Raw genomic sequence first — 9744 nt, 5'->3', positions numbered from 1 at the left:
ATTGTCCGTTTCAGGACAATACTGATTAAAAGAAAGTCCCCCCAAGCGCGCCTGCCTAGGCCTCGCTCGACCCGAACAGAGATTGTGATTAGACGCCACTTAATTGAGCGGGCCTAATACAATTATCTGTTCCGTCCCTAATATTGTATGATAACAAAAAAACTCCTTTCATATTATATAAGAGATTAACGGGAAAAACAACATTTTCCATCCCCGAATATTGTAAACATAAAAGTTTGAATAGAAATAAAGCACTAATTATTTATATATAAAACAGATGTATTTATATTCTTGGTAAACGGCTATTCTACTTCATAGTAAGTACCGTTTCAATCTTAAAAAAAAATAAGGGCCGTTCGTGTGGCCTTGTTCTGACAATTACTTTATTACCAGTATCTGTGATGATAAACTGAACAGATCAACTATAGATAAGGTATAAAAAAAAAATATATATATATACCAGGGGTTTCAGAAGAAGAAAATAAAAATGAGTTTTGTGAACAAACAGGTAACGGTAAACTTTGGAACTAGTCGTATAAATACATACTAAATATTTTGAAATTTTCATTGTTCAGTTATGAAAACGTATGTTCCTGTGTCTTTAAGTACCTAGTAATTTGCCTTATAAAAATAAATAAATTTTTTTCAATGATAATATAACCATGACTTTGTTAATAACTATACCGATAAGTATAAATTATAATAAAATAATAGTTACATGATTTTGTCAAATTATAAGTATTTTATGGTAATTATTTACGTACTTCATATTCTAATAAATAAATAAAATATTAGTTATAATCCATATCAATATCTAAATTATCAATTTAAATCATTTTATTTATCATCCATTCAATGTGTACATTGCCTAACTGGATTCACTGTTGTCAGCATAATGACTACCTACGTAATAACTACTGAAAATGACTGTTAGCCGATATTGGTAATGCGAATCACTAATACACAACAATATAATTATATTAAAGTGAAATTTTTAATTTATAAATAATCATAAGATCTGTTGATTTTGTATTTTTAATATTGTTCTCAAAGCTACATGGCGTCTATTCGATTAAATAAATAAATTAAGTGTAGCATAATCCTCAAACGATAGTCGACAGACGCACAATATGACCATTTCAAGTGAACTGAAGTCCGAGATTATTTGTGTAACAACTGTGATATATACAAAATAAATCAGTACGTTTTAGACGCTAAGTAGAGCTTCCGGAGACTTTAATTTGGCAATTTTTTCAAAATATTTTTATTAAAATTGTCTGGGCAAATATTGTTTTCAAAAATTGTTGGTTATTTTTGATTTATTTGTAGACATTTGAAAATTGTAATAACCATTTTTTTCCTCGGCCAAAAAGCTTGACAATTTAACACGTGGTTTTCATAAGTTTTTCTTACAGCAGTTAAGACTCTTGAAAATAAATAGTCAACATTTGTTTTTTATAAATATTAGAAGTCCAAGCTTTGACAATATGCAATTTAAGCGGAAAATAACAATTTTTTCTCAAACGATCTTAGTTATGTTGTTGTCATTCATAAAACATTTATCATAGAGACTTGAAATTCTATAATTAAATACCTAGGTAAAGAAGATTTTTATACACTTATTTAATTTAAAAACTATTTAGATTAATTTTAAGCTATCTTTACGCGTACGTTGGTTAAGTTACTTTTAAAAATTGAATACTTTAATTGTACTCGTTGCCTTAGAGATGGAAGTAATAAAGTTACTTGAATACAATTTTAATGTTGTTCCTTTACTTTTTAATAAGACATGTAACTTTGCGTTATCCAAAACATTAAAAATGTGAGTAATGTGACTGTGTTAAAATGTATACAAATATATATTATTATACTATAAATAATATATAAAAATAAATAACTTATAGTGTTATAATTTTTTTTAAATTAATTAGTTGTTTTTTTTCTTATTCTCTTTTATAGGAAAATAACGGGTTTCATTTTATGAATTTCTTATCGAAAATAACTGTTATTAAAATGTACATGGAAGTTAAGTATGACGAATAAAATAATATTAGCTACGTTACCTATGCTTATATCTTAATACCCAACACTGGATATAAGTTACAACACGAATCTTAAGACACCATAGTGTGAAACATATTGGTAATGACTTATAAGTTATTCGTTGTATTGTATGTTTTTGTCAAAAATTAACTAAACCAATTGAATTAAGAATATCCAAATAATGATATAACATTTACTTTAATATCCTTAGAAAATAATATGTGTTGATTTTAGTTGATGTTTGAATTCGGTTCAGAATTGTTTTCATTGAATTAATTTAACACATTCATTACTTTTATCTGCTAGAGGACCAATCAAAATCAAAGTATACCAAAAGTGAATTTAACTGATATGTTTTTACGAATTTCTCAACTGTTGAATTTTCGTGGCTTACATAATAATATCTTATATCTATATCATGTATTAGGTACCTTAAAACCCCATTTTATATTTTTAATTTTAAAATTACTGGCAATAATAATATTTTCTTAATTATATCATGTTATAGTTTTCATCGGTTTATAAAGATTAAACATGTTTATACAAATACAATCTTATGACGTGCAATTGATGATATACACAAAACCGGAACATACTATACACAAGGTATTTAACAGATCGAGGTTTCCGGTTTATTTTGTTATTATTTTTTTTAAATAATTACAGGTAATTAGAGTTTAGTCAGTTCACAAAAATTAAAAATTTTTTTCGTTAAAATTTTCTCATTGTTTTCATAGTAATTTTCTATTGTTATTTAGGACCATAATTTTCATTTAGGGAAATAAGAAAATTAATTTTGATGGGTCTTAGAAGGCTTTTTGAGTCGTGCTTTAGCCCGCCTGATTTTCGCCAATGCCCACCACGGCTATTGGACTGGCTTGCAGCGTAGCGTTCATCAGAGTATATTATTATATGTCAATTTATAGCCCATAGTAAATTATTACTATATTTTCAATACATTTTGATTGAAATTAAATAAACAAAACAAATAAGAACAAACGACATATTATTATCATATTAACTCTCGTCATTGTTTGCATTATTTTATTTGATTTACGACTATCGTCTAAAACTCACAGCAGTTATCTAGTATGGCTAATCTGTGTGTGAACTATTATGAAAAAAAAAATCTAGAAATAATCTTCTTGTCCTGCTGTTTGTAATCTTATCGCAGCATGTCGTCTATATTATTAAATGTTATCTTATCAATCGAAAGCTTATTTAATTCAGCCGGGTCATGATTTCGAATTGGAAAAATGGAAAACCAAACATGAATGAGTTTGTGTAGTCTGATATAACACGAGAATTACATAACATTTTAGATTTTGAACGGAGAGAATGATATGTGTTTTTTGAATCTGGAGACATTATTTCTAGTAGAAAAAAAAAATCCTCTGACGGTCAACTTTGATGATGATTTCTTGAAGTAAATTTTATTTCGTTAATACTTTTTTCAACTTTTGGGTGCTTTAAATTGATAGTTCTCACCAAATTTTCAAATATTCAGGAAAAACTAAAAAAAAATTACGAACATTTGTTAATATTACTATTAAAATAATTGTTTGGTTACACCTATTGGTAACCAAAAAGTTAGACTGTCAGCTTAAAATCGCTTTTTAATAATAAACAATGATTTATCATTGAATACAAATTTAACACATCAACTAAAGTGCCGACTCAACGACGAGATACACTCGATTCTGACCGTACAACTCAGTGGTTATCTATTTTCCCTCTTTTTTGATGTAGAATTATATATCATATAAATCGAAATTAAAATTTTCAAATTCCATTCTCTTGCGTGTGTCTGTGACTAATATCTTAATATATAGTGCATATATGTGTCCTATATAATATATGAAGTACATTACACATCCACATTCGCTTTTGATTTATTGCATTTTCCGTGTCTTCCTATGCCCTGCGCGTAGCACGTATGTCGGATAAATGAAATTCCATCATTAAGTTAATTAAAATCGAATTACCGACGACGGCGAAAAGTATTTTACTATACCTACTAATAGAATGTATTAGTAACTTACATGGGTATCGATAACTTGAAACTATTTTTTAACCTAAGTCCGACTTGTTTTAATTGCTTCATTCTTGAAAGCCACAAGTAGGTATATACCGAATTCAGTTAATGTCAACCAATGAGATTTAACACGAAACTTGGTCTACAAAAATGTTTTTTATAGAGATGATGCTATTTTCACTGCAGACTATTATAATTTATAGCTAATCTAATTAGAACAAATTTATGTTTTTCAGAATAAAAGACTTTGGAAAAGTTATATAATTTATTTATTTCCTGTATTATTGCAGTAACACATCGTTAACCTTTAACGTCATTTCTTAATTTTCATACAAATGTCTTAAATGAGATTTTATACTGAAAATAATCATAATATAAGTACATAAACATAATTTTGGATATTATATTAATGATTGAAATTATATATATTTTTATATTTTATGAAATGTGTTTTTCAATGATGCAAACAATAATAATATGTCAAAATACTTTTGGAAATATTTAGAGTCGACGTCTTCTAATTGTTGTCCTATTAAATTTGTTTAAAACCAAAATATTATAAAAATAAATAAAATTGATATGCGGTTGACACCTATATAATATAAGCTACTTTTTAAAATTATTTATTAAATAATATTATGTATTCTCAGCGAACCATTGAACAATCGTTTCTATTATCAAAATTATATAAAAAGCAATATAATTGTAGTAATATAGCAATTTAAAGAATTCGATTGGCGATTTGTTCATTAAATGGACATTTCTTTTTTCAAATTCTGAATATTCGATTATGATTTATGACATAATGTGAATACTGTATAAGTAACGGTGCACTAGCAGGTTTTTACTATCAAAGTCATAGGTAAAAAACACTAAAATATACATTTATTATTTTTTACCGATAATTATTCCATATTATTTCTAAACTTAAATAGCCTTGAAAATAAACCAACATTCTTTTCTATTGGTTTAGGCTTTATTTTTGAGTTATTGATTAGAATCCAAAAGTATGACTTCTATTAAAATGTGGTTTTTTGCTGTAGCGTGGTTGCAGTTTGGTCTAACACACTGACATCTGCAGTTATATAATTACTATAATTATTACTCTCTGTGGAATAATGATTAGTGATTAACAACTATCTGCTATGGTGCTTTATTGTTTTACCTATACATTTTAACTAGGGATAATGAAAAAAACTTAAATAATTTAACTTTTGTTTATTTAAAAACGGTGAATTAATTTTTTTCAAATTACCACATGGGTATAACACTTTGGTGATTATGCGACTTTCAAATATATAAATATATTATAATTATTTTCATCATACTATTAATTATTATCGCTCACTATAGAGTTGTTACTTGTTGTAATTTGTGGTATATGAGCATTTCAATGTTTGTGTCAACCAAATTATACTCAATCAAGGATTACATTTTATTTGTTCCTATATACAAGCATTGTACGCATCATGATGAAATAAAAAATAATTAGATACTTAATTAATTTTAACTTCATTTGTTGATACGATCATAAACATGATTTTAACTTAACGTACATTATACTTTCCAAATCAACTAAATAAAGCTAAGTTATTACAATAATAGGTATTTATCTTTTTAAGTTATTCAATGAATTAGAAAATTAAGGAGCTCAAAACTAAAATAACATTGACTTTTTACTTGGGAGTTTGTAATTTGCGCCACTATAGGTAACCGAAAACAATGTTTGTAATATGCACAAAAATAAGGGTATGGTATTTGCACCATCGTGAGTAGTAGAAAATAGTAATTGTAATTTGCATCGGTTGATTATCTGTGTATCCGATTATTCGTCAACTATTTGATGTTCATTATGCTGACTATTCGACTGACAATTATTGTTTATAATATTAAGACAAAAATACATGCTTATAAATTAATTACACTTACGACATACTATACATAGCTGCAACAACCTATGTATGCTGAACTTGTGTAGGGAGAGTTATGTTCTAAATAGAACCTTGATTTATGTATAGTCTAGCTGTTTTCCTACCTATTTTCTAAACAAAAACCAATAATAAGTTATTACTGTTTTGTGTTAGGAATATGATACTGATTTGGCCTTTTTTTAAAATCAAAATCTGAGTTGTGTACAAATAATTTCAAATCATTAATTCGTGTTTTAAAATTTTATTTTTACCTAAAATAATTCAACAACAATGAAATATGACAAACATATTATTGTTGTAAGGTAGTAAATGCTGATGGTCCTACCGCAGAGCGATGTCATTTATAAGTAAAATCACCATTCGGCATTCAGAATCTTAATCGAAATGTTCTGCTGTGTTATTTTTTAGATTTTCATATCTCAGTTTATTATTGAACTCGTCTACTATCGAAACTTGTTCCTACTTAGATACTAGTCTATCGAAACAACGATAGATTTGAATTTTGGTGCAAATCGTAAATACGTTTCAAAATTGTTTGTGCAAATCGCAGATTGAACCTAACTATACAACGTCACGTCGTCAGCCAACTACAACGCTACATGCAGTGTGTTTCTCTACCGATTTTTGTAATTAAGCAATAAGTATCGTTTTTTTCACAACATTGTTATAATATAGTGCGCTAGTTTCCGGTGAAAAAAAAAACAACACCAGCATACGCGTTGCATAATATTTATATTAATAATTATACTGCACGCATAATATTATGTGTCGGTGTTATTATGTTACCGATTATTATTATAATAACATATATGATATTAAAATATTATCATTTTTCATATTTTAACATTGTAAAATGTTTAACGTTACGATATCGTTCTAATAATAACACTAATAATACATTATGTATGCGTCTATATGCCGTTGTGTGCGTGTGTTATTGAAAACGTATAATATTATTGTATTGTATTATACTCGTTAAGTCGTATGCGATTATTCACGACCAACCCAGTGTTGATATCGCGTGGATGACGCAATATACAACGACGGTGTGCGGCTCGGAGAGAGTAAAAAAATCCCACCGGATAACATAATTCAGCTGGTACCTACGCGTACTGTGCGTTTCGACAAAGTCTTCGCCGGCCCAAAATATAATGATATCGTGATGATATCGCTGCGCGTGGTGAGGTGTACCGTATGATGTCCACATGATGTTGTTATGTTGTAATTTAATTTAGTAAGTAATATTATAATATTTTATAATTTAAATTAATGACGAATGAGTGAAAAGTTAGTTATTTTAATTAAATACATTTTTTTTTCATTAATCAGGTATCTAGGGGCGGGAGCGGGGGGGGGAGAGAAAACGGTATGGTTCTAAATTCACATTGAAAATAAAAACCCGATGATTTCACACAATGCAGTCTCAATAATCTCATAAATATTAACACATAATGTATTTAAGTAACTATATATTATTGTAAATAGGTGTATAATATGTTTCAGAAAATTTTCCCTAAATGTTAAGAGAAAAATCTATATTGTAGGTACTCCAAGAGAATAGTGTTTGAACATCCCATATCCCAAATTTTTTGCAAATATACCGAATATGCCTAATATTCTTGGTTAATATTTGCATGTGGAAGTCAATCCAATAATTATACCAATGATATAATTAATAAAAATCAAATAAAAAATTCAATTAATAAAATAAGTAGTAAACTTGATGATAATAATATTATGTGCATTAGTAAAATTATAAAAAGTCAGATAATATCTAATCTATGTTATTACACACTTTTGTTAATTTTTTTTTCTTTCTTCCTTCTAAAATATCTATCTTCTATGTTATATTAATAATGAAGTCGTATTTTTTTATTTTGTATAAATATTTTATTATAAAACAATACGTAATTTACATCCACGAACTCTGTATACCAGATACGAACTAATAGCTCAGTCGGCATACGTATCAGCTATTATTGATGTAATTTATTGTAATTATTTAACTGTAATTGATTTGGCTAAAATAAAATAAAAATAAATAATGATATGATAACTAGAGAACGGTTGTAAATGCGCAAAAAATCCTCAAAATATGCTTTTAAAAATATTGTGTTATAATTTATAATACAAAATGTGTACATAAAATTTAATCAAAAACATTTAAAACTATGAAACAAGTGTTAATTGTAAGCATCTATTAAAAATGAAGTTTCGTATTTTCGCTATCTTCACTCGTTCTTCACTAAAACCATTCTTAATCCGCCTCGATGAAAAGTGAAAAAAAAAATTTAGTTCATACTTTACCTTATTGCACTGGATGATCAAAAGTTTTCTTATCTTAAAATCTTGTCTTTGACGACTGGTCGTAATGCATCGTTATAAATATTGTAGACCGATATCCATATTATTATTTAATCTAGTAATAAGTAAATTAATACCCACTTTCATGATAAATTTGATAAATGATAAGTTCATACGACTGTGAAAGTGAAAACATAAGATGAAAATATGGGCTATAAATAAAAATGTGCACTATAAAATTAAAAACATATATTAAACATACAAATTATGCGAAATACAATCAGCGTTATTACATATATTTTTAATAAGAATTATCTAAAGCGGGGAAAATTCTCATAAAATGTCAAATAGCTGCTTATATCCGCATACGTACATGTATTTACATAAAAATCCTTTCCCTAATGATAACCATTGAATGAGTAATAATATTAATGTCTGCTCAAAATATTTAAGCCTGGACAATATTGGCTGACTTTATAGCTAGCATTTATACAAAATCAACAAACGTATTAAAAACGATTTATTCACTTACATTTTAATGATATAATATTATACTGTAATAGAATTATTATAATTCAAAGTTTCAAAAGTGAAATAAATATTATTATATTATTTGAATATTAAAAAAAAAATGAAGGCAAACCTTATCATTATTTAACACAAAGTACCTATGGTTATTTGATAAAACCACCTAAGATAAGTAAATAACCCGTAACCGCGGGACCTGATTAAAAAAATTTATATGTAGATGATAATATTATGTAGGTGCATGATTTAATAATTATATAATATGCAGTTCGCTATTTACACTATAGTTTATTTCAAGAAAGAAAATACCTATGAAAAAAGTGAAAATGTCTATTGAGTTTTTTCGACCAAGTACCTACGATAATAAAGTGATAAATAGTGAGTGCGAAGTAGTACTGCGCATTCATGGGCGTGCGCAGACTTCAACTGCAGATGCAGTGAACAGTATAAACAAGCTGGCCAATTTGTTCACAATCGGTCGATTACAATTTGAACAGCCGAAATTATTTAATTGTATGTTGGGGTAGGCAGTGGTCAAAATAAAATAACACTGACCCTCTATTCTGTCATAAGCTAGGTACAATATTGTACAAAGTATCAATTATCTAATGGAAAAAATGTCCATATCTACTTATAATAAATAATGAATTTTCCGTTGCTGACCGTACAGACTAAGAACTCGCAACGGCCACAGTCCAATCGATCGGTCAAAAGAATGTTGCTGATGTAGCACATGCGAATCTTCAGCTGCAAGCCTATGGTCCTTACCAGGGGTCGGGAACCTTTTCGTAAGAAAAACCCATTTTTTCGAAAAATTACAAAACCACGATGTCCAGGGAGCCACACAAGTTTGAACAACCTTTTTTTTAGTTGTAGTTGTTTAATTGATGAATTGTCCAAAGA

This window comes from Myzus persicae, unplaced genomic scaffold (genome assembly GCF_001856785.1).
Source record: "Myzus persicae strain clone G006 unplaced genomic scaffold, MPER_G0061.0, whole genome shotgun sequence".
In the NCBI taxonomy this organism is placed as follows: domain Eukaryota; kingdom Metazoa; phylum Arthropoda; class Insecta; order Hemiptera; family Aphididae; genus Myzus; species Myzus persicae.
The sequence above is the reverse complement of the archived record's forward strand: the minus strand, read 5'-3'. Positions refer to the sequence as shown.